The following is a 25799-nucleotide window of genomic DNA, read 5'->3' as shown; positions in this document are numbered from 1 at the left end:
TCGGTTGGCCCGTTTCTCTTGCCTTTCTCCCGTCTCCTGGTGGCTGAATCCTGTGAATCACTAGATGGCATTGTTCTCAATAGCTGCGAGGAACTTCAGCTTTATTGCATTTATCGCAATATTGCAAGGCATTTATTGTGGCATCCCTCCATCAGTGGAATTTATTGAGCGCTATCTCTAGGCAGAGCCCTGTAGTAAGGGATTAGGAGAATATAACAAAGTTAGTAGAAATGATCCCTGACTTCAAGAAGCTTACACTTCTAATGAGGAAGACACACACTTAATCAATAGTATTTGTTGTGTGCTTATTCTGTGCAGAGCACTGCAATAATAATAATGGTGGTATTTGTTAAGCGTTTACTATATCCCAGGCTCTCTTTTAAGTGCTGAGGTAGGTACAAGGTAATCGGATTGGATCAAGTCTCTGTCCCACATAGGGTTCCCAGTCTTAATCCCCATTTTACATATGAAGGAACTGAAGCCCAGAGAAGTAAAATGTCTCACCCAAGGTCACACAGCATACAAGTGGCAGAGCCGGGATTAGAATCCAGGTCTTTCTGACTCCTAGGCCTGTGCTCTATCCACTAGGCCATGCTACTTCTTCATACCGGACTCCACTGGCTGTTTAGGCGCTTGGGAGACTACGAAGGAGAGGAAGTAAAACGCCCACACTGGATTACTCAGAAGAAAAAGAAAAAAGTTTGTTCCACTGATATTCCAGCTGTCCATGCTGTCTGGGGCTTGTGATGAAGAAGACCAGTGAACACACTGGAACATTGATGGAGTTTGCGCCCCCAAAGCAGGATGTTGGCCTTCATTAATGAAAGCAGAGCTTGAAATATTCTGCAGGGAAAATATCCTTCCACCTGCTCCTTGCAGAAGTGAAGATCTCCAGGGAGCCACTGGTCTATATGCTGTATAAGAAGCAGCATGGTCTAGAAGAGAGAGCATGAACCCAGGAGTCAGAAGGACCTGGGTTCTAATCTTGGCTGTGCCTCCTGTATGCTGTGTGACGTTAGGCAAGTCACTTCAACTCTCTGAGCCTCATTTACCTCATCTACAAAATGGGGATTAAGAGTGTGAGCCCCATGTGGAACAAGGACCGTGTCCAACCTGATTAACTTTTCTCTACCCCAGTGCTTAGAACAATGCTTGGCACATAGTAAGCACTTAACAAATACTTTTATTATCATTACTGCTGTGCTTCCCCCAAGGCTGTATATCCATTCTTCCCCCAGGCCTAGAATCCAGTTTTCCAGTCCTTTCTCAGCAGATTTTCTTGATTCCTCCATGATCAGCAAATATCTCAATTTATTGATTTTTTTTCAGAGAATGATTGGTCACGAAGAGCCTGCCATTTGGACATTAGACCATAACCCCGCTGTGGGCCAGGGCCTGCATCTGATCTGTTTGTATCGTAATAACAATAATTGTGATATTTGTAAAGTGCCTACTATGTGCCAAGTACTGTACTAAGCACTGGGGTAGATACAAGACAATCGGTTCCCACATGGGGCTCACAGTCTAAGTAGGAGAGAGAACAAGGCCTCCGGGAGGATCACAAAAGGACCTTCCTCCTCGAGTTAACAATGATCTTCCGCAAGGTCGGCGCCTAAAGTAATTGAGACAGAACCCACAAAAGTGTACAGCAACCCAATCTGACAATGCACAACAATCACCCCTTCAACAGAATGCCTTGACCAGGCGGTGCCAAAGGTCCACGATTTCGGCCATCGACGGGCGTTTGGTGGGGTGTTGCAGGACTGTCAGAGAGGACGAAGAGCGATGAAGGCAGACCTACAGAAGGCGGAGGACACAGCATACCAGAAACAAGAGGCACAGAAATGGTAAAAGGAGTGCAAGGAAGCCCTTAGTCAGTTGCCCAACCCAGCCGGGCACAGTGGCAGTGCCGTAGCCAGCTGGCATCCGTCCCTTATATGAACAGTAAGAGAATGTGCAGTTACAAAAGGGGTAATCGGAAGAAGAATTACCAGAATTAGCATAGGTATGCAGGCAGATCCAACAGGGTCCTGCCTCAGAGAAATTCGTAGACTGAGTCAGGAGGAGGGCTAATTGTCCCCCCACGATAGGCAGTAAGAAAGAGAAAGAAGAAAGACGGAGGGAAAATCACCAGGCAGAGCCTCATGGGTCCATGGTCCATCCAGTTGATGTCCGGCGAAGCCGCAAGGCAGGAATGGTGGGCGGCTTGGACAGCTTGGAAGGCTGAGAAGTCGCCGGAACTGAAGGAGGAACACGACCAGGAGGAGACTCATCGACAACCGCTGGCTTTACCTGGGAGAGGTGAATCCACGAAGACCGCTCGGCAGTGCGGACTGTGGAAAAAGAAGACAGAAGGACCTGGTAGGGTCCCTCCCAAGACGGTTTCAGAGCAGTGTTACCAACCATAGGCCTGACCCAAATCCAATCCCCAGCTGTAAACGGGTGAAAATTGTCGAGGGGAACCCGCTGCTGGAGGACCGCAGCAGTCTGCAATTCCCGAAGCGCCGCCTGTAGGGACGAAACATAGGGGCGTAGCATGTCATCTCCAACCTGCAGGGTTGGAAGGGGCCGAGGAGATGGGAGGGCACTCCAATATGGGGGATGGCCAAAGAGCATCTCATAAGGGCACACATTTAGGGGGAACAAGAGGGGGCAGCGTACACGATAAAGAGCCAGAACTTCTGGCTATTTAAGGTGGGTTTCCATGCAAAGTTTCCCCCAAAGGGTTTTCAGCTCACAATTAGCATGCTCAACTTTTCCTGAGCTCTGGGGATGGTATAGGGCATGCAAGGAGTGTTCATATGGAGATGTTTATGAGGCATTTTTTGTCACCGCTTTCACTTTTCAGCCTGTCACCCTGAGCTCATTGTGGGCAGGGATCATCTCTCTCTGTTGCTGTAGTGTACTTTCCAAAGCGCTCAGTACAGTGCTCTGCACACAGTAAGGGCTCAATAAATACGACTGAATGAATGACAGAATGAACTGCGTCGTTCCTTTTCTTCTACTTAAGGTTCATTTCCTTAGGAAACTCATCCACTCCCCTACCATTACTTACCATCTCAGTGGGGATAACTTCCAGATCTATCTTGCTAACTCTCCTCTCTCTCCCCTTCCACAGTCTTTTATTTAATTGAACCAGCAGGATATCTGCCCACGGGTGTTTTGCCAATATTGAACAGGTCAATAGGACTATAGTGTAGCTCCTCCTCTTCCCCATCCCTCCAAATCCTCTTCTCCACTTCACTTTTCCACCACAGTCGATCTATCGAAGACTCATCTGTCAAACGGGGGCGAAGGCTGTGAGCCCCAGCCCTGGACGGGGCCTCTGTCCAACCCGATGAACTAAAATAAACCCATCCGCTGACAACAGTTCATGGCATATAGAAATCTTCGGGGTGGAAACTTACACAAATTCTTTCTCTTCATTAGAACCAGAATAAAAAACACTGATCATTGAAACCGTTTTATCGTCATATGGTAATTACAATGATAATAATAACTGCATTTGTGAATTTCCGGAAGGGGAAGATTAAGTGAAAGGGGGTAGGGTGGGAGCAGGGGCAGGGCTTGGCGGGTGGCAAGGCTGATCAGAGAGACCTCCAGGCCTCAGAAGATGACCTGAGCCTGGACCGATGTGGGGTTGGGGTGGAGTCAGGAGGGCTTCAGGTTGCCGATCCCTGGGGCTGTTGGAAGTCCAGTCTGGGAAGAGGTTAGAGCAGGCTTGGCTGGAGGGCTCAGAGACAACTCCAGGTCCCAGAAGACATCCTGAGGCTCGGGTTGGGGCCGATGTGGGGTCGGGGTGGAGTCAGGAGCGCTTCAGGGCATTGATCTCTCGGGCTGTTGCAAGTCCAGTCTGGGAAGAAGTTAGAGCTGGCTTGGCTGGAGGGCTCAGAGACAACTTCAGATCCCAGAAGATACCCTGAGGTTCGGGTCTGGGCTGCTGTGGGGTTGGGGTGGAGTCAGGAGCTCTTCGGGTTGTTGTTCATTCGAGCTGGTTTGGCAGGAGGGCTGCGATCCGCGAACCGTTGAGGGGCTGTTGAGACAAGCTTTTTTTACTTTTACTTTAGGGAAGAAAGGGAAGAAGGAGAAAGGGAAGTGGCTGGAGGAAAAGCGGGGGAGGCGCAGAGGAGAAAAGATAGAGAAGGGATCCCCGGCAACATCCTCTTCCCGGCCGCTCCCTCCCCCGCACTGCCACCGTCCCCCCTGCCGTGGGCCTCCCACTGAGGATCAGGGGGCACCTAGTGGCAGTGCCGCAGCGAGCTCACACCCTCCGTCTCACCTCCTCAGGCCTGGTCCGTGTCATCCCTCCTCCCCTGATCCCCTCTTACCGGGCTGCCCCTGCTTCCCCCACACCACGCCTTACAATATGGGGCCGCAGGGGCAGTGGCCATTCCTCCCGTGGCAGGTACCATCGCCTGGATTCTCCTCCTTGGTCCGCTGCGCCTTCACCTCCAGGTGCTTTCCCAGACCTAGGACCCCCGATCCTCTCCTTGCTCTATGTAGGGGAATAAAAATCCTACCGGCAGAGGCTCAAACGCAAAGGCTGAGGGAGGTGGAAACGCACTGACATTCACCGAGTCAACACTTGCCACCTCCTGGGGCCACCCTGAGGATAGCCCTTTAACCCACCCTTCCCGGGAATTAGTCCATTTCCCCTCCGGGACCACACTTACCTCAGTTCCTACCGGGGCCTACCATAGAGAGGCAAGATCCAGCCTAGAGAAGCAGTCCCCAAAATCTGTACAGAATCAAAATGTTGAGGACAAAATACTCCACGTGACATTCAGAAACATAGCGCGCCCGGTGAAACTCCCTGGAAATCGGACTCAATTTTCCCTCAAAGTTTCTGGGTGGGTCTATAGTGTTAGAGTCAGTTTGCGGTTATAAAGCCATTCATCAGATCCCATTATTAAAGCCAGAGAGATAAACCTCGCCATTTTCGGTCTTCCGATGCACACAATTTTGGTTTTTTGATCCTCAGATGCCCCAGACGTCTACATTCAATGGAATGAGTGTTGTGTGCATTTATATGTCATTATTTTATATGGTAATGATTTTAGTATTTACTTTTATTTTAAACTATTTTATTGTATTTTATTGTGCTACCCGGAGTTGCATTTTATATTTACTTTAATTTTATTTAGCTATTCTATTGACTTGTGAAATGCTGGCGCGATGGACTTCCTAGGTCTTCTAGTTGTTTCCTGTCAACCGGGTGAGAGAAAAATACCATTCCATTGAACATTGAGCTGGTCAACCAGGATTTAGAGAAGGACAAGGACTTAACTCTGTTGGGCTTTCCTCAAACAGTTTTGCGATTGTAATCAATCCTGACATAACACTATAGAATCTCGAAAGGTATTTCCCTACAGTGCCGGATGACTTATTCACAGGAAAACTGAACCAACACGGAGCAATTCGAGCAGCTCTAACCTCTCTGAAAATCCAAAGCTCACGAGAGAAATATCCCAGATTGTCTATGGGGAAAATCTCTTGGTCCAGAAGTGCAGCCATAAAGACCAAACTTGGGAGAGTTCTTGGGAGGCTGGAGCATGCTTTCCAGGAGCTTGTGCAAAAAGACAATCTCCCACTTGCCACCTGAAGAGTTTGTCTGGGGGGTCCCCCCCGTCCCACTGTTCCCACCACCCACCACAAAGACCGGAGTAGCCAGGATGGGAGACAATGTAGCCAACAAGACATTTTTACATGAAGCTACTTTCTCCCTACTCGCCCCTGGGCCTTGAAGGCCCAAGGCAGGAGATCAGCAGAGGAGAGGCTGAGTTTGACATGAAGCTATGTTTTTCAAGAACTGGGCATGATGCCAAATCCCTCCCTCCTCCTCCACCTCAAATTTTCTTCTATCACCCTCCAAGAGCCTGGACCAGAGGGTCGAGACTGAGCCTTGGGTCCAGAACAGTTGCCCCTTAACCAGTAGCCGGACTTTCTCCAAACCCCATGATCAGTCGATTCTCCTTCATCCTCTATTCTTCAAAAGCTGAACTTTCTATGGAGGAAACGGAGCCTTTCTCGAGTGGCGGAGCCTGGCCCTGGAGGGAGAGAGAAAACGAGGCTCCATTCTTTATCGTGCACCTCAAAAATACATCTAGTACTTTGTTTCAGGAGTTCAGATCAGCTTCATTTTTATACCTCTTTCTCCTTCACACACCTTGATTCAAGCTTGTTTGGGTAGTGAAAAGGGAAGCCAGGTGTGTTTTAGGCCGAAGGATTTCACCATACACCCCAAAAAGGAAGGGGAAAATCAACCAGAACAAATGGAATCCCAACTGTGGGACTGTAAATTACACTTTTTCATCTTGACATATATAGTCTGCAAGGGCTGCATACCTCGTTCTTCCTCCGGCATTTCCGCATCAAATGAGCTCAGCTCTTAGGATGCAGGACCTAGAGAAGAGGCAGGAGAGTGAAGAGTCAACTGCAATGTTGAGAGAAGGAACTCACATTTTGATGTAGGTCTGAAGGATATGTCAACTAAGGCACAATGTCGAAATAAAGGTTCGGAGATTTTTAAAGAATTCCACGCTACATCTTAATATACGTCACTGAAATGCCGAACACATCGAGAGTGACTGAGCCGCAAAGGCATCCTTGACGAGCATTCTGAAGAACCATCAACCTGGCCCTCTTCCATCTGCAGTCCAACTTCTTACCTGGTCAGACAGCCCAGAGGGGCTTGGTAACTTGGTCCGAGGTTGAGAAGGCAGAGTGGTAGGATAAAGGGAAAACCCTTTCCGGGATTATTAGGGGGAATTAGCAGGAAACTCTTCACTCCATTCCTACCTCCTTGCTCTCTCCCAAACCCCAGGCCATAAAGACCAGGGGTGGAGCCTGAAGAGGGCTCAGGAGGATGCAAACTTAGATTTTTGCATGGAACCAGTTAGACTGCGGCGAGGAATCTATTCTCTTTACTGCAGTCCAGGTGGGCTACCTCCACTGCCTCCTTTGTCATCTCAACTCTACGTTGAAGGGCTCAACACAGAAAGATGTTTCTTCACAAAGCAAATGTCTCCTTCTCCATTCATATATTTTCTCTTCAGGTCTTGAAGACCTTAGACAGGTCAGCAGGAGAGGGTTTGCTCCTTGATGAAACTCATGGATTGCCTTTTCTGGCTCTCAAGGGGAGAAACAGCAGCAGGAGATTGTTTCCATGAAGAAAACTTGTCCTTTTCTCTTTTATATTCTCTTTTTTGGGCTGAAGACTTTAGGTTGAGAAGTGAAAGCGGGAGATGGCTGGCATGAAGCAAATTTCTGCATTCCAGCCTCAGTGACTCTCTTTGAAGGCCTTGAACACCTTCGGTAAAGAAATCAAATTAGGAGATGAATAGCATGAAGCCAATTTCTCCATCGAAGCCTCAAATGTTCTCTTTGGAAGCCTTGAAGACCTTGGAGAAATTAAAGCTGGAGCTGGCATGCCTAAAGCCAATTTGTCCATTGTCACTGCAAATGTTCTCTTCTAAGCCTTGAAAACCTGAGATTGACTAAGACACGGGAGATGCTTCGCCATAAAGGACAGCTCTCCTCTCGCTCCTCATGTATTTTCTTTGAAAGCCCCTAAATCCTTAAGTCATCAAATAACCCAGAGATTTTTTGCCTAAAAGAAAATTCTGTTTTACCCCCATAGGCTCCTTTCAGGCCATGAAGACCTTAAGTGGATAAATAAAAGCAGGAGATTCTTTGCCTGAAGGAAACTATTTTTCTCCTCCATCTTCCTGGCCCCAAAGACCTGGGATACAGCTGGAGGGGTCAGCTAGGGGCCTAAAAGGGTTTTCCCTTTATCCACCACTTGCCGCCCGATCCAGATGGAAGGTCTTCTCTCAAGGCAGTCTTCATTCTTCTGGTATCCTCGGAGAAGCCGAGCCAATCGGAGGTTTGGAAATCAGGCCGTGGTCCTGTGGTGGGGGGGGAAGAAAATACCTTCATTAGCCTTAGTTATCCGTAGCGGTAGCGTGAGCCGCAAGCAGGCTAGCGTCGTTGGTCAAAAATCCCTCCCTCAACACCTGTATCTCAGCTTCTGCCCACGTCTGGGATTGGAGCTCTGGGGAGATGCCTGCCCGTCAGGGGCACTCCCAGAATTGGGTAGGTGAAGTCTCTGAAAAATATCCACCTGGGTCAGAACTCCGACTCTACCACCGCTTTACAGAGGGAATTCATTTCCAGATCACCTTCAGAAACACACCCTTGGGGATGTGCAAGCATTTCCTTTGCTCTCTCCTTCAAACAAATCCAAGCATCACATGGAATATAATCCCAATCCAAGTAGTCAAGAGAGTGAACTGCTCTAAAGGCGGGGAGCCTCGTCTTCGGTTGTTTTATTCCTTCTTTTGAAGGGGATAGGAGGTAAATTTCCCTGGGAAATTTACAGGGAAGATTCATGAGTTTTATCTCCTTTTAAACATCCTACCGGTACTTTCTTTTTAATTTCTCTTGGACTTTCCCTATCATTTCTTCCTAATTAAAAGCTCCCCATACCTCCTCTCCCTCACCTGACTGGATTCTGAGCAGGAAAAACAACATCCTAACCAGAGTTCTTTCTCCTGAAAATGGATTGGGGAAATATTCTGGGAGGAAAAGTCCCAACACCTTTTCATCTGGAATCTAAAAATGTGAGACTGATCCTGATTCAAATAATTTGATACAGGCAGTAAATGTTTCCAAGAGTTTGGGGGTTAGTGGCTGATTCGATACTTATTTTTTTCTGATGGACAGGTCGACTCTCATTATTCTCAGGGGCGTCCCGGTCTCCATGTGTTGACTTGAGGCCTCAACTCGACCTCACTGCAGAATAGAAGTCACACAGAGGCTTCTGGCCTTTCTCTGGGATTGCTTACAGAGATTACAAAGCTTTCTTCAGTTTTTTTCATCCAGGGAAAAAAGAAAGCTAAAAGTTGGATGAGTCAATCAAATTTCCCGGGTACCCAAAGGCACAGTCAATCCCTCCCACCCACATACTATGAGAGTCTATTGAGAACGATCTCTCTCAGTCCAAGTGAAGAGTTTCGCCTACCATTTTGGGCCTCAGCGCTGCCACCGGGATCTCCCAGGCCGGCTTGGTTGGTACTGGGGTGGTCAGGACATTCGAGTCTCCTCCTTCCTCCTCGGTTGCTTCCCCCCCTCCTCTCCTGCAGCCACGGGTGAAGTGGGCACTTCAAATTTCTAACCTTGGTTTCAACACAGAGAGATAAGAGGGCTTTCCTGTGGAAGACCAAGACCAAGGAATTCCTTCCTGGCCCCAAAGACCTGGGATACAGCTGGAGGGGTCAGCTAGGGGCCTAAAAGTTTTTCGTCTTTATCCACCACTTGCCGCCCGATCCAGATGAAAGGTCTTCTCTCACGGTAGTCTTCATTCTTCCGGTATCCTCAAAGAAGCCAAGCCAATCGGAGGTTTGGAAATCAGGCCACGGTCCTGGGGGAGAAAAAGAAAATATCTTCTTTAGCCTTAGTTAGCTCTAGAGGTAGGGTGAGCCGCCATCAGGCTAGCAACGTTTGTCAAAAATCCCTCTCTCAAGACCAGTGCATGAATCTCACCCTGCCCTGAAGCTGAGATCACTCTTCCCTTTAGCCGGACTGGAGGCCCTCATCCCACCCCTAAACACCTTGGTTTCCTTCCTTGGCTGCTGCCAGCATCTTTTCATCTAGCCCTCCTTGCTCTCCTGTAGGTCAGCTTCTGCCGACGTCTCAGGCTACAGCTCTCTGTCTGGGGGGGGGGTGCCTGATGGTCGGAGGTGTGGGGAGAGCGCTTCCAGAAGTAGATAGGTGAAGGCTCTGAAAAATATCCACCTGGGTTAGAACTCGGACTCAACAACATTTCACAGCAGGAATTCACTTCCAGAACGCATTCAGAAACATACCTTTAGAGGATGTGCAAGAAGTTTCTTTTCTCTCTCCTAAAAACAAATCCAAGCCTCACATGGAATATAATCCCAATCCCAGTAGTCAGGAGAGTGAACTGTTCTAACTGCGGGGAACCTCCTCTTACGGTTGCTTATTCTTTCTTTTGAAGGGGAGATGAGGTAAACTTCCCTGGAAAATTTCAATCTCTTTTCAACCTCTCTTTGACTTTCCTTACTATTTCTTCCTATTTAATAGCTCCCCGTACCTCCTCTCTCTTCCCTGACTGGATTCTGAGCAGGAAAAGCAACATCCTAATAAGAGTTCTTTCTCCTGAAAAGGGATTGGGGAAATATTCGGGGAGGAAAAGTCCCCACACCTTTTCATCTGGAATCTAAAAATGTGAGAGATATTGATCCTGGTGCAAATAATTTCATAGGAGCAGTAAATGTTTCCAAGAGTTTGGGGGTTAGTAGGTGATTTGATACTTATTTTTTTCTGATGGACAGGTGGACTCCCATCTCCTCTCAGGGCTGGCCTGGTCTCCACATGATGGCTTGAAGCCCCAATCGACTTCTGCCTTGTCCTCTTCCTCTTTGGTGCAGCTCTCTGTCCCGAATCCCTCCCAGGGGTATGTAAAAGGCAAATCAACTTCACTGCAGAGTAGAAGTAACACAGTGGCTTCTGTCCTTTGTTTGGGATTCCTTACAGGCATACTACAAACCTTTTATTTTCTTCATCCAGGGTACCCAAATTTCCCAGGTACCCAAGGAAACCGTCATTCCCTCCCACCTACAAAACATGCCTTTCTTTCTCCCTGACAGCCTGCCGATAATGATCCCAGTCAGTCCCAGCGAAGAATTTCTCCTACCTTTTGGAGCCTCACCGCTGCCGCCGGGATCTCCCTGGCCGGCTTGGTTGGTGCAGGGGTAGTCAGGACATTCAAATCTCCTTCTTCCTTCTCGGGTATTCTCCAGCTCATCTCCTGGAGCTGCGGGTGAAACGAGCACTTCAAATTTCAAACTTTGGTTTGAACACAGAGCGATAAGAGGGATTTCCTAGGGAAATCAGGCCATGGTCCTAGGGTGGAAAAAGAAAATACCTTCATTAGCCTTAGCTATCCTTAGAGGTAGCGTGAGCCGCAAGCAGGCTAGCGTCGTTTGTCAAAAATCCCTCCCTCAACACCTGTGCGTGAATCTCACCCTGCCCTGATGCTGAGATCACTCTTCCCTTGGGCTGGCCTGGAGATGGGTCTATAGTTCCCTCATCCCACCCACAAACACTTCCCACCAGGTTTCCTACCTTGGCTGCTGCCAGCATCTTTTCATCTAGCCCTCCTCGCTCTCCTGTCTGGGACTGGAGCTCTGGGGAGATGCCTGCCGGTCAGGGGCGCTCCCAGAAGTGGTGAAGTCTCTGAAAAATATCCACTTGGGTTAGAACTCGGACTCTACCACCGCTTTACAGCAGGAATTCATTTCCAGATCACCTTCAGAAATAGACCTTTAGAGGATGTGCAAGAATTTTCTTTGCTCTCTCCTAAAAACAAATCCAAGCCTCAAATGGAATATAATCCCAATCCCAGTTGTCAGGAGAGTGAACTGCTCTAATGGCAGGGAGCCTCGGCTTCAGGTGTTTCATTCCTTCTTTTAAAGGGGACGGGAGGTAAATTTTCCTGAGAAATTTACAGTGAAGTTTCAGGTTTTTATCTACTTTTAAATAGACTACCGGTACTCTCTTTTTAATCTCTCTTGGACTTTCCCTATCGTTTCTTCCTAATTAAAAGCTTCCCGTAACTCCTCTCTTTCCCCTGACTGGATTCTGAGGAATAAAAGCAACATCCTAACCAGAATTCTTTCTCCTGAAAATGGAGTGGGGAAATACTTTGGGAGAAAAAGTCCAAACACCTTTTCATCTGAAATCTAAAAATGTGAGAGAGACTGATCCTGGTTCAAATAATTTGATATGAGCAGTAAAAGTTTCCAAGAGTTTGGGGGTTAGTAGCTGATTCGATACTTATTTTTTTCCGACGGACAGGTCGACTCCCATCTCCTCTCAGGGCTGCTCTAGTCTCCACATGTTGGCTTGATCCCCTCATCGACTTCTCCCTGGTCCTCTTCCTCTTCGGTGTAGCTCTCCGTACCGAATCCCACCCACAGATAACTAAAAGACAATTTGACCTCACTGCAGAGTAGGAGAGGAAACACAGTGGCTTCTGGCCTTTGTTTGGGATTTCTTACAGGGATTACAAAGCTTTCCTCATTTTTTTTTCCTCCAAGGGAAAAAAGAAAGCTAAAAGTTGGATGAGTCAATCAAATTTCCCGGGTACCCAAAGGCAGAGTCAATCCCTCCCCCCCAAATGAGAGCCTGTCGAGAACGATCTCATTCAGTCCGAGAGAAGAATTTCTCCTACCATTTTAGGCCTCACCACTGCCGCCGGGGTCTCCCTGGCCGGCTTGGTTGGTACTGGGGTGATCAGGACATTCGAGTCTCCTCCTTCCTCCTCGGTTGCTTCCCCTCCTCCTTCCCTGGAGCCGCGGGTGAAGTGGGCACTTCAAATTTCAAACCTTGGTTTGAACACAGAGAGATAAGAGGGCTTTCCTAAGGAACAGCAAGGAATTCCTTTTTCCAAGCCATCACTAATGCATATGGCTCCGACCCAGGCAAATTATTCAAATTCTCTTTAAATCAATCCAAACCTCCTAGGGACAAGGATCCCAATGTCAAGAGTCAGGAAAGGGAGAACCATGGAAGAAGACATTTGATTTGGTTCATGAATAGATATGGAGGAAGGAAATTTCCATTCAAGGGCAGGTTTCTCAACCCAGATTGCTCATTCCTGTGGAGGGACTAGAAATACAATTTTCAAATGAGTAATGAAAGGAAATGCAAGATTGGAGAGTAATCTCTTGAAGTAAATTTCTCCCATTTCACCTCAAACATTCTTTTGAAAGCCTTGACAACCTAAAACAGGGAAATGAAATCTGGAGAATTTGAGCATGAAGGAAAAACTTTCTCCTCTGACACCTCAATTACTCTCTATGTGTTCTCCAAGAAAAGGGCTTGGAGACATGAGGTGGACTAACGCAGAGGAGATCCTTTGCCATACAGCAGATCTCTCCTCTCGCTCCTCAGATATTTTCTTTGAAAGCCTTTGAAGTCCTTTGGAAAGCAAATTAGCAGGAGAGTTTCTGCCAAAATAAAATTTTCCTTTGTTGCCCCCAAAAGCTCCTTTCAGGCCGTGAGGACCTTAAGTGGATAAATGAAAGCAGGAGATTCACTGCCTAAAGAAAACTATTTTTTCCTCCATCTTCCTGGCCCCAAAGACCTAGGATAAAGCTGGAGGGAATAGGTACGGGCCTAAAAGAGTTTCCCCTTTATCCACCACTTGCCGCCCGATCCAGATGGAAGGTCTTCTCTGACGGCAGTCTTCATTCTTCCGGTATCCTTGGAGAAGCTGAGCCACTGTCCGAGGGGAGAAAAGAAAACACGTTCAGTAGCCTTAGTTATCTGGAGAGGTAGCGTTAGCCGCAAAAGGGCTAGCATCGTTTGTCAGAAATTCCCCCCTCAAGACATGTGCATCAATCTCTTCCTGCCTTGATCACTCTTCCCTTAGGCCGGCCGGGAGATGGGTCCATAGCTCACTCAACTCACCCCCAAACACTTCCCACCTGGCTTTCTACCTTGGTTGCTGCCGCCATCTTTTCATCTAGCCCTCCTCGTTCTCCGGTAGGTCAACTTCTGCCGATGTCTGAGGCTGCAGTTCTTTGCCCGGGTGGTTGCCTGCTGGTCGGGGGTGGGAGGGGCTCCCAGTAATTGGTAGGTGAAGTCTCTGAGAAATATCCACCTGGGTTTCAATTCAGACTCTACCACCGCTTTACAGCAGAAATTCTTTTCCAGATCACATTCAGAAACACACCTTCAGAGGATGTGCAAGAATTTTCTTTGCTCTCTCTTAAAATCCAATCCAAGCCTCACATGGAATATAATCCTAATCCCAGTAGTCAGGAGAGTGAACTGTCCTAATGGCAGGGAGCCTCATCTCATGGTTGTTTATTCTTTCTTTTGAAGGGGACATGAGGCAAATTTCCCCGGGAAATTTCAATCTCTTTTTAACCTCTCTTTGACTTTCCTTATTATTTCCTCCTATTTAATAGCTCCCCGTACCTCTTCTCTCTCCCCTGACTGGATTCTGAGCAGGAAAAGCAACAACCTAACCAGAGTTCTTTCTCCTGAAAATGGATTGGGGAAATATTCGGGGAGGAAAAGTCCCCACACCTTTTCATCTGGAATCTAAAAATGTGAGATTGATCCTGGTGCAAATAATTTCATAGGAGCAGTAAATGTTTCCAAGAGTTTGGGGGTTAGTAGATGATTTGATACTTATTTTTTTCTGATGGACAGGTCGACTCCCATCTCCTCTCAGGGCTCTCCTGGTCTCCACTTGTTGGCTTGATCCCCTAATCGACTTCTGCCTTGTCCTCTTCTTCTTCAGTGCAGCTCTCTGTTCCCAATTCCTCCCAGAGGTATCTAAAAAGCAAATCAACCTCACTGCAGAGTAGGAGAAGTAACACAGTGGCCTCTGGCCTTTGTTTGTGATTTCTTAGAGACACTACAAAGCTTTCTTCATTTTTTTCTTCCATAAAAGAAAAGAAAGCTAAAAGTTGGATGAGTCAGTCAAATTTCCCGGGTACCCAAGGACAAAGTCAATCCCTCCCACCCACATAATATGCCTTCTTTCTCCCTGAGAGCCTGTCGATAACCATCTCAGTCAGACCAAGTGAAGAATTTCTCCTGCCATTTGGCGCCTCACCGCTGGCGCTGGGATCTCCCTGGCCGGCTCATTTGGGGCAGGGGTGGTCAGGACATTCGAGTCTCCTACTTACTGTTCATGTCCTTACCCCCCTCATCTCCTTTAGCCGCAGGTGAAGTGGGCACTTCAAATTTCAAACCTCGGTTTGAACACAGAGAGATAAGAGGGCTTTCCTAAGGAACAGCAAGGAATTCCTTTTCCCAAGCCATCATTAATGCATGTGGCTCCGACATAGGCAAGTCATTTAAATTCTCTTTTTAAATCGACGCAAACCTCTAGGGACAAGGATCCCAATGTCAGGAGTCAGGAAAAGGGGACCCATGGAAGAAGACATTTGATTTGCTTCATGAATAGATATGGAGGAAGGAAATTTATATTCAAGGGCAGTTTTCCCAAATTTGATTGCCCATTCCTGTAGTGGGGCTAGAAATACACTTTTCAATTGGGTAATGAAATTAAAGGAACAAATAAATTTCTCCCTTTCCACCTCACACATTCTTCTCAAGGCCTTGATGACCTAAGGTAGGGAAAGGAAATCTGGAGAACTTGTGCATGAAGCAAAAACTTTCTCCACTGACACAATTACTCTCGACGTGCTCTCCACTAAAAGACCTTGGAGACATGAGGTAGACTAATGCACAGGAGATGCTTCGCCATATGGCATAACTCTCCTTTCACTCCTCATGTATTTTCTTTGAAAGACTCCAAGTCCTTAGGTCATCAAATAACCCGGAAAATTTTTGCCTAAAATAAAATTCTTTTTTACCTCCATAGGATCCTTAAAAGGAGGAGATTCATTGCCTGAAGGAAACTATTTTTTTCTCCATCTTCCTGGCCCCAAAGACCTAGGATACAGCTGGAGGTATCAGGTAGGGGCCTAAAAGGGTTTCCCCTTTATCCACGTCTGGCCGTCAGATCCAAATGGAAGGTCTTCTCTCATGGCAGTCTTCATTCTTCCGGTATCCTTGGGGAAGCCGAGCCAATCAGAGGTTTGGAAACCAGGCCGCGGTCCTGGGATGGAAAAAGAAAGTATCTTCTTTAGCCTTAGTTAGCTCTAGAGGTAGGGAGAGCTGCAATCAGGCTAGCACCATTTGTCAAAAATCCCTCCCTCATGACAGATGCACTGCCCTGATCATTCTTTCCTTTGGCCAGTTTGGAGATGGATCTACAGCTCACTTATCCTACCCACAAACGCTTCCCACCTGGTTTCCTACCTTGGCTGCTGCCAGCATCTTTTAATCTAGCCCTCCTCGCTCTCCTGTAGGTCAGTTTGTGCCGATGTCTGAGGCTGCAGCTCTCTGCCCGGGGGGATGCCTGCCAGTCGGGGGGCTGGGAGGGGACACTCGCAGAAGTAGGAAGGTGAAGGCTCTGAAAAATATCCACCTGGGTTAGAACTCGGACTCAACAACACTTCACAGCAGGAATTCATTTCCAGAACACATTCAGAAACACACCTTTAGAGGATGTGCAAGAAGTTTCTTTTCTCTCTCCTAAAAACAAATCCAAGCCTCACATGGAATATAATCCCAATCCCAGTAGTCAGGAGAGTGAACTGTTCTAACCGTGGGGAGCCTCCTCTTACGGTTGTTTATTCTTTCTTTTGCAGGGGAGATGAGGAAACCTCCCTGGGAAATTTCAATCTCTTTTTAACCTCGCTTTGACTTTCCTTATTATTTCTTCCTATTTAATAGCTCCCCGTACCTCCTCTCTCTCCCCTGACTGGATTCTGAGCAGGAAAAGCAACATCTTAACCTGAGTTCTTTCTCCTGAAAATGGATTGGGGAAATATTCGGGGAGGAAAAGTCCCCACACCTTTTCATCTGGAATCTAAAAATGTGAGAGAGATTGATCCTGGTGCAAATAATTTCATAGGAGCAGTAAATGTTTCCAAGAGTTTGGGGGTTAGTAGATGATTCGATACTTATTTTTTTCTGATGGACAGGCCGACTCCCATCTCCTTTCAGGGCTGACCTGGTCTCCACGTGTTTGCTTGAGCCAGCAGTTGACTTCTGCCTTGTCCTCTTCCTCTTTGGTGCAGCTTTCTGTCCCGAATCCCTCCCAGAGGTATGTAAAAGGCAAATGGACCTCACTGCAGTGTAGAAGTAACACCGTGGCTTCTGGACTTTGTTTGGGATTCCTTACAGACATTACAAACCTTTGTTAATTTTCTTCTTCCAGGGTACCCAAATTTCCCAGGTATCCAAGTATAAAGTCATTCCCTCCCACCTACATAACTTGCCTTCTTTCTCCCTGAGAGCCTGTCGGTAACAATCTCACTCAGTTCAAGGGAAGAATTTCTCCTACCGTTTGGCGCCTCATCGCTGCAGCTGGGATCCCCCGGCCGGCTTGGTTGGTGCAGGGGTGGTCAGGACATTAGAGTCTCCTTCTTCCTCCACGGCTGTTCCCCCCGCTCATCTCCTGGAGCTGCAGGTGAAGCGGGCACTTCAAATTTCAAACCTTCGTTTGAACACAGAGAGATAAGATGGATTTCGTAGGGAAATCAGGCCGTGGTCCTGGGGTGGAACAAGAAAATACCTTCATTAGCCTTAGTTATCCTTAGAGGTAGCGTGAGCTGCAAACCAGCTAGCGTCGTTTGTCTAAAATCCCTCCCTCAACACCTGTACATGAATCTCACCCTGCCCTGATGCTGAGATCACTCTTCCCTTGGGCTGGCCTGGAGATTCATTCATTCATTCAATAGTATTTATTGAGTGCTTACCATGTGCAGAGCACTGTACTCAGCGCTTGGAATGTACAAATTGGCAACAGATAGAGACAGTCCCTGCCCAATGACAGGCTTACAGTCTAATCGGGGGAGACAGACAGAAAAAACAATAGCAATAAATAGAATCAAGGGGATGAACATCTCATTAAAACAATAGCAATAAATAGAATCAAGGTGATATACATCTCATTAACAAAATAAATAAGGTAACGAAAATATATACAATTGAGCGAACGAGCACAGTGCTGAGGGGAGGGGAAGGGAGAGGGGGAGGAACAGAGGGAAAGGGGGGAAAAGAGGGGAGGTGAAGAGGGGGTACAGGGGAGCAGAAGGAGCAGAGGGAAAAGGGGAAGCTCAGTCTGGGAAGGCCTTTTGGAGGAGGTGAGCTCTAAGTAGGGTTTTGAAGAGGGGAAGAGAATTAGTTTGGTAGAGTATTAGTTTGGCGGAAGTGAGGAGGGAGGGCATTCCAGGACAGCGGGAGGACGTGGCCCGGGGGTCGACGGCGGGATAGGTGAGAACGGGGGACGGTGAGGAGGTGGGCGGCAGAGGAGCGGAGGGTGCAGGGTGGGCAGTAGAAAGAGAAAAGGGAGGAGAGGTAGGAGGGGGCAAGGTGATGGAGAGCCTTGAAGCCTAGAGTGAGAAGTTCTTGTTTCATGCGGAGGTTTATAGGCAACCAATGGAGGTTTTTAAGAAGGGGAGTGACATGCCCAGAGCATTTCTGCGGGAAGATGAGCCACGCAGCGGAATGAAGAATAGACTGGAGCGGGGAGAGACAGGAGGAAGGGAGATCAGAGAGAAGGTTGACACAATAATCCAGCCGGGATATTATGGGAGCCTGTAACAGTAAGATAGACATTTGGGTGGAGAGGAAAGGGCAGATCTTGGCAATATTATAAAGGTGAGACCGGCAGGTTTTGGTGACGAATCAGATCTGTGGGGTGAACGAGAGAGCCGAGTCAAAGATGACACCGAGGTATTGGGCCTGAGAGACGGGAAAGATGGTCGTACCGTCCACGGTGATAGGGAAGTCAGGGAGAGGACAGGGCTTGGGAGGGAAGATGAGGAGCTCAGTTTTGGCCATGCTGAGTTTTAGGTGGCGGGCAGACATCCAGGTAGAGACATATTGGAGGCAGGAGGAGATACAAGCCTGAAGGGAGGGGGAGATGACAGGGGCAGAGATGTAGATCTGTATGTCATCTGCATAGAGATGGTAGTTAAAGCCGTGAGAGCGAATGAGTTGACCGAGGGAGTGAGTATATATGGAGAATAGAAGAGGGCCAAGAACTGACCTTTGAGGAACCCCAACAGTTAGAGGATGGGAGGGGGAGGAGCAGCCCGCGAAGAAGACGGAGAATGACCGGCCAGGGAGATAAGAGGACAACCAGGAGAGGACGGAGTCCGTGAAGCCAAGGTGAGATAAGGTGTGGAGGAGAAGGGGGTGGTCGACAGTGTCAAAGGCAGCTGAGAGGTCAAGGAGCATTAGGAGAGAGTAGGAGACATTGGATTTGGCAAGAAGGAGGTCATGGGTGACCTTAGAGAGAGCAGTCTCGATAGAGTGGAGGGGATGGAAGCCAGATTGGAGGGGTCCAGGAGAGAATGGGAGTTAAGGAATTCTAGGCAGCGAGTGTAGACGACTCGTTCTAGGAGCTTGGAAAGGAAGGGGAGTAGGGAGATAGGGCGATAACTGGAAGCAGAAGGGGGGTCGAGAGGGGTTTTATAGGATGAGCAAGACATGGGCATGTTTGAAGGCAGAGAGGAAGAAGCCATTGGAGAGTGAGTAGTTAAAGACAGAAGTTAAGGAGGGGAGGAGGGCAGGGGCGATGGTTTTTATGAGGTGAGCGGGAATGGGGTCTGAGGCGCAGGTGGAGGAGGTGGCACTTGTGAGGAGGGAGGAGATCTCCTCTGAGGATACTGCAGGGAAGGATGGGAAAATAGGGGAGAGGGTTGGGTTGGGGGGAGGCAGAAGGGATTACATTGGGGAGCTCGGGCCTGATTGTGTTAATTTTCGTGATGAGGTAGATGGCCAGATCGTTGGGGGTGAGGGATGGGGGAGGGAGAGGAACGGGGGGCCTGAGGAGAGAATTAAAGGTCTATAGTTGGAGATGGAGATGGGTCTACAGTTCCCTCATCCCACCCACAAACACTTCCCACTAGGTTTCCTATCTTGGCTGCTGCCAGCATCTTTTCAACTAGCCATTCTCACTGTCCTGTAGGTCAGCTTCTGCCCATGTCTGGGACTGGAGCTCTCGGTAGATGCCTGCCGGTCAGGGACTCTCCCAAAAGTGGGTAGGTGAAGTCTCTGAAATATATCCACTTGGGTTAAAACTCGGCCTCTACCACAGCTTTAAAGCAGGAATTCATTTCCAGATCACCTTCAGAAACGTACCTTTAGAGGATGTGCCAGAATTTTCTTTGCTCTCTCCTAAAAACAAATCCAAGCCCCACATGGAATATAATCCCAATCCCAGTTGTCGGGAGAGTGAACTGCTCTAACGGCGGGGAGCCTCGTCTTAGGGTGTTTTATTCCTTCTTTTGAAGGGGACAGGAGGTAAATTTTCCAGGGAAATTTACAGTGAAGTTTCAGGTTTTTTATCTACTTTTGAATATACTACTGGTACTCTCTTTTTAATCTCTCTGACTTTCCCTATCATTTCTTCCTAATTAAAAGCTCCTCATACCTCCTCTCTCTCCCCTGACTGGATTCTGAGAAATAAAAGCAACATCTTAACCAAAGTTCTTTCTCCTGAAAATGGAGTGGGGAAATACTTTGGGAGGAAAAGTCCAAACACCTGTTCATCTGGAATTTAAAAATGTGAGAGACACTGATTCTGATTCAAATAATTTGATACGAGAAGTAAACGTTTCCATGAGTTTGGGGGTTAGTAGCTGATTCGATACTTATTTTTTTCTGACCGACAGGTTGACTTCCATCTTCTATCAGGGCTGTCCAGCTCTCCACGTGTTGGCTTGGTCCCTTCATCGACTTCTTCCTGGTCCTCTTCCTCTTTAGTGTAGCTCTCCGTACCGAATCCTGCACACAGGTATCTGAAAGGCAACTCGATCTCACTGCAGAGTAGGAGAAGAAACACAGTGGCTTCTGGCCTTTGTTTGGGATTTCTTACAGAGATTTCAAAGCTTTCTTCATTTTTTTCTTCCAGGGGAAAAAAGAAAGCTAAAAGTTGGATTAGTCAATCAAATTTCCTGGGTACCCAAAGGCACAGTCAATCCCTCCCACCCACGTAACATGAGAGCCTGTTGAGAAAGATCTCACTCAGTCCGGGTGAAGAATTTCTACCATTTTAGGAGATCTCCCTGCCGCCGGGATCTCCCTGGCCGGCTTGGTGGGTACTGGGGTGGTCAGGACATTCGAGTCTCCTCCTTCCTCCTCGGTTGATTCCCCCCGTCATCTCCTGGAGCCGCGAGTGAAGTGGGTACTTCAAATTTCAAACCTTGGCTTGAACACAGACAGATAAGAGGGATTTCCTAAGGAACAGCAAAGAATTCCTTTTCCCAAGCCATCACTAATGCATATGGTTCCGACCTAGGAAAGTCTTTTAAATTCTCTCTTTAAATCAACCCAAACCTCCTAGGGCCAAGGATCCCAATGTCAGGAGTCAGGAAAGCGGGACCCGCGGAAGAAGACATTTGATTTGCTTCATGAATAGATAGGAAGGAATGACATTTCCATTCAAGGGCAGTTTTCCCAACCTAGAGTGCCCATTCCTGTGGTGGGGCGAGAAATACAATTTTCAAAGCACTAATGAAATGAAATGCAAAATTGGAAAGTATTCGCTTGAAGTAAATTTCTCCAATTTTCCCTCAAACATTCTTTTGAAAGCCTTGATGACCTAGGATAGGAAAATGAAATCTGGAGAATTTGGGCATGAAGCAAAAACTTTCTGCTCTTACATCTCAAACACTCTCTATGTGTTCTCCAATAAAAGACATGAGGTGGACTAACGCAGAGGAGATGCTTCGCCATACAGCAGATCTCTCCTTTCGCTCCTCATGTATTTTCTTTGAAAGCCTTTGAAGTCCTTTGGAAAGCAAATTAGCAGGAGAATTTCTGCCAAAAGAAAATTCTCCTTTGTTGCCCTCAAAAGCTCCTTACAGGACGGGAAGACCTTAAGTCGACAAATAAAAGCGAGAGATTCCTTGCCTAAAGAAAAATAATTTTGACTCCATCTTCCTGGCGCCAAAGACCTAGGATACAGCTGGAGGGAAAAGGTAAGGGCCTAAAAGGGTTTCCCCTTTATCCACCACTGGCCGCCCGATCCAGATGAAAGGTCTTCTCTCACGGCAGTCTTCATTCTTCCGGTATCCTAGGAGAAGCCGAGCCACGGTACTGGGGTGGAAAAAGGAAATACCTTCAGTTATCTGGAGAGGCAGTGCGAGCCCCAATAGGGCTAGGATCGTTTCTCAAAAATCTCCCCCTCAAGACATGTGCATCAATCTCTTCCTGCCTTGATCACTCTTCTCTTTGGCCGGCCTGGAGATGGGTCTCGAGTTCCCTCGTATCACCCCAAAACACTTCCCACCTGGTTTCCTATCTTGGTTGCTGCCAGCATCTTTTCATCTCGCCCTCCTCGTTCTCCTCTGGGTCAGCTTCTGCCAACGTCTGAGGCTGCAGCTCTCTGCCCGGATGGATGCCGGCCGGTCGGGGGCACTCCCAGAAGTAGGTAGGTGAAGTCTCTGAAAAATATCCACCTGGATTTCAATTCAGACTCTACCACCACTTTACAGCAGGAATTCTTTTCCAGATCACATTCAGAAACACACCTTTAGAGGATGTGCAAGAATTTCCTCTACTCTCTCTCCAAATCCAATCCAAGCCTCACAGGGAATATAATCTCAATCTCAGTAGTCAGGAGAGTGAACTGTTCTACTGGTGGGGAGCCTAATCTTAGGGTGGTTTATTGTTTAAATTTAAATCTCTTTTTAATCTCTCTTTGACTTTCCTTTTTATTTCTTCCTAATTAAAAGCTCCCCATACCTCCCCCTCTCTGCCCTGACTGGATTCTGAGCAGGAAAAGCAACATCCTAACCAGAGTTCTTTCTCCTGAAAATGGATTGGGGAAATATTCTGGGAGGAAAAGTCCCAACATCTTTTCATCTGGAATCTAAAAATGGGAGAGAGATTGATCCTGGTGCAAAGAATCTGATAGGAGCAGTAAAGGTTGCGAAGAGTTCTGGGATTAGTACATGATTCGATACTTATTTTTTCCTGATGGACAGGTCGACTCCCATCTGCTTTCAGGGGTGGCCCGGTCTCCACATGTTGGCCTGAGCTCCCGGTCGACTTCTGCCTTGTCCTCTTCCTCTTTGTTGCAGGTTTCTGTTTCGAATCCCTTGCAGTGGTATCTAAAACGCAACTCGACCTCACTGTACAATAGGAGAAGTAGCCTTAGTTATCCGTAGGGGTGGCGTGAGCCGCCATCAGGCTAGCGTCGTTGGTCAAAAATCCCTCCCTCAACACCTGGGCATGAAGCTCACCCTGCCCCGATGCTGAGATCACTCTTCCCTTTGGCCGGCCTGGAGATGGGTCTGTAGTTCCCTCATCCCACCCACAAACACTTCCCACCAGGTTTCCTACCTTGGCTGCTGCCAGCATCTTTTCATCTAGCCCTCCTCGCTCTCCTGTATCTCAGCTTCTGCCCACGTCTGGGACTGGAGCTCTGGGGAGATGCCTGCCCGTCAAGGGCACTCCCAGAATTGGGTAGGTGAAGTCTCTGAAAAATATCCACCTGGGTTAGAACTCGAACTCTACCACCGCTTTACAGAGGGAATTCATTTCCAGATCACCTTCAGAAACACACCCTTAGGGGATGTGTAAGCATTTCCTTTGCTCTCTCCTGAAAACAAATCCAAGCCTCACATGGAATATAATCCCAATCCCAGTAGTCAGGAGAGTGAACTGCTCTAATGGCGGGGAGCCTCGGCTTAGGGTGTTTCATTCCTTCTTTGGAAGGGGACAGGAGGTAAATTTCCCTGGGAAATTTACAGTCAAGTGTCAGGCTTTTTATCTCCTTTTAAACATCCTACCGGTACTCTCTTTTTAATTTCTCTTTGACTTTCCCTATCATTTCTTCCTAATTAAAAGCTCCCCGTACCTCCTCTCTCTCACCTGACTGGATTCTGAGCAGGAAAATCAACATCCTAACCAGAGTTCTTTCTCCTGAAAATGGATTGGGGAAATATTCTGGGAGGAAAAGTCCAAACACCTTGTCATCTGGAATCTAAAAATGTGAGAGAGACTGACCCTAATTCAAATAATGTGATATGGGCAGTCAATGTTTCCAAGTGTTTGGGGGTTAGTGGCTGATTCGATACTTATTTTTTTCTGAGGGACACGTCGACTCCCATCTTCTCTCAGGGGTGGCCCGGTCTCCACGTGTTGGCTTGAGCCCCCAGTCGACTTCTCCCTGGTCCTCTTCCTCTTCGGTGCAGCTCTCTGTACCGAATCCCTCCCACAGGTATCTAAAAGGCAACTCGACCTCACTGCAGAATAGAAGTCACACAGAGGCTTCTGGCCTTTCTTTGGGATTGCTTACAGAGATTACAAAGCTGTCTTCAGTTTTTGTCATCCAGGGAAGAAAGAAAGCTCCAAGTTGGATGAGTCAATCAAATTTCCCGGGGACCCAATGGCACCGTCAATCCCTCCCACCCACATAACATGAGAGCCCGGTGAGAACCATCTCACTCACTCCAAGCGAAGAATTTCGCCTACCATTCTGGGCCTCACCGCTGCCGCCGGGATCTCCCTGGCTGGCTTGGTTGGTACTGGGGTGGTCAGGACATTCGAGTCTCCTGCTTCCTCCTCGGTTGCTTCCTTCCCTCCTCTCCTGCAGCCACGGGTGAAGTGGGCACTTCAAATTTCAAACCTTGGTTTGAACACAGAGAGATGAGATGGCTTTCTGAAGGAGGACCAAGGAATTCCTTCCTGGCCCCAAAGACCCGGGAGACAGTTGGAGGGGTCAGCTAGGGGCCGAAAAGGGTTTCCCCTTTATCCACCACTGGCTGCCCGATCCAGATCAAAGGTCTTCTCTCACAAAGGTCTTCAATCTTCCGGTATCCTCGGAGGAGCCGAGCCAATCGGAGGTTTGGAAATCAGGCTGAGGTCCTGGGGGGCGGGGGGAGGGGAGAAGAGAAAATACCTTCATTAGCCTTGTTACCCGTAGAGGTAGCGTGAGCTGCAATTAACGTGTGGGGCTCCGACACAGGTAAGTCATTGAAATTCTCTCTTTAAATCGACCCAAACCTCCTAGAGACAAGGATCCCAATGTCAGGAGTCAGGAAAGGGGGACCCACGGAAGAAGACATTTGATTTGCTTCATGAATAGATATGAAGGAAGGACATTTCCACTCAAGGGCAGTTTTCCCAACCTAGATTGCCCATTCCTGTGGTGGGGCGAGAAGTACAATTTTCAAATGAGTCATGAAATGAAATGCAAAATTGGAGAGTATTCGCTTGAAGTAAATTTCTCCCATTTCCCCTCAAACATTCTTCGGAAAGCCTTGATGACCTAGGGTAGAGAAATGAAATCTGGAGAATTTGGGCATGAAGCAAAAACTTTCTCCTTCAACACCACAATTACTCTTTCTGTGTTCTCCAATGAAAGGCCTCGGAGACATAGGGTGGACTAACGTACAGGAGATGCTTCACTATACAACAGATCTCTCCTTCTGCTCCTCATGTATTTTCTTTGAAAGCCTTTGAAGTCCTTAGGAAAGCAAATTAGCCAGAGAGTTTAGCAGGAGATTCTTTGCCTAAGGAAAACTCGTTTTTCCTCCACCTTCCTGCCCCCAAGACCTAGGATACAGCTGGAGGGAATAGGTACGGGACTAAAAGGGTTTCCCCATTATCCACCACTTGCCGCTCGATCCAGATGAAAGGTGATCTCTCACGGCAGTCTTCATTCTTCCGGTATCCTCGGAGAAGCCGAGCCACGGTCCTGGGGTGGAAAAAGGAAATACCTTCAGTTATCTGGAGAGGCACACTAGTGAGGCCCAATAGGGCTAGCATCGTTTCTCAAAAATCCCCCCTCAAGACATGTGCATCAATCTCTTCCTGCCTTGATCATTCTTCCCTTTGGCCGGCCTGGAGATGGGTCTCGAGTGCCCTCATCCCACCCCCAAACACTTCCCACCTGGTTTCCTATCTTGGCTGCTGCCAGCATCTTTTCATCTCGCCCTCCTCGTTCTCCTGCAGGTCAGCTTCTGCCGACGTCTGAGGCTGCAGCTCTCTGCCCGGATGGATGCCTGCCGGTCGGGGGCGCTCCCAGAAGTAGGTAGGTGAAGTCTCTGAAAAATATCCACCTGGATTTCAATTCAGACTCTACCACCGCTTTACAGCAGGAATTCTTTTCCAGATCACATTCAGAAACACACCTTCAGAGGATGTTCAAGAGTTTCCTTTTC

The 25799-nt window shown here is 47.8% G+C and overlaps 3 long non-coding RNA genes across 7 annotated transcripts; all 3 read right to left on the bottom strand.

Annotated features, from left to right (window-relative positions):
• Positions 1-4566: 4566 nt before the first annotated feature.
• On the bottom strand, positions 4567-9171 carry LOC114805893. The gene is made up of 3 exons (XR_003753987.2): positions 9023-9171; positions 6669-7907; positions 4567-6047 (listed from the first exon to the last, which is right to left on the bottom strand). It is a non-coding gene; the product is annotated as an uncharacterized LOC114805893 (long non-coding RNA).
• Positions 9172-10438: 1267 nt separating this feature from the next.
• Positions 10439-12409, bottom strand: LOC114805894. Its single transcript, XR_003753989.1, has 4 exons — positions 12257-12409; positions 11149-12006; positions 10718-10837; positions 10439-10502 (listed from the first exon to the last, which is right to left on the bottom strand). It is a non-coding gene; the product is annotated as an uncharacterized LOC114805894 (long non-coding RNA).
• A 632-nt stretch (positions 12410-13041) lies between these two features.
• LOC114805891 lies at positions 13042-24501 on the bottom strand. 5 transcript variants are annotated; one of them, XR_005661211.1, is made up of 12 exons: positions 24431-24501; positions 22975-24262; positions 21920-22763; positions 20677-21726; positions 20295-20426; positions 16961-17113; positions 16628-16793; positions 15871-16024; positions 15423-15667; positions 14745-14795; positions 13515-14373; positions 13042-13308 (listed from the first exon to the last, which is right to left on the bottom strand). It is a non-coding gene; the product is annotated as an uncharacterized LOC114805891 (long non-coding RNA). The 5 variants fall into 5 exon arrangements; XR_003753977.2 differs by having other exon boundaries at positions 13043-13308; positions 13527-14373; XR_005661210.1 differs by having other exon boundaries at positions 13043-13308; positions 13527-14373; positions 16628-16745.
• Positions 24502-25799: the final 1298 nt, after the last annotated feature.

This window comes from Ornithorhynchus anatinus, chromosome 20 (genome assembly GCF_004115215.2).
Source record: "Ornithorhynchus anatinus isolate Pmale09 chromosome 20, mOrnAna1.pri.v4, whole genome shotgun sequence".
Taxonomy (NCBI): Eukaryota; Metazoa; Chordata; class Mammalia; order Monotremata; family Ornithorhynchidae; genus Ornithorhynchus; species Ornithorhynchus anatinus.
The sequence above is the reverse complement of the archived record's forward strand: the minus strand, read 5'-3'. Positions and strand labels throughout refer to the sequence as shown.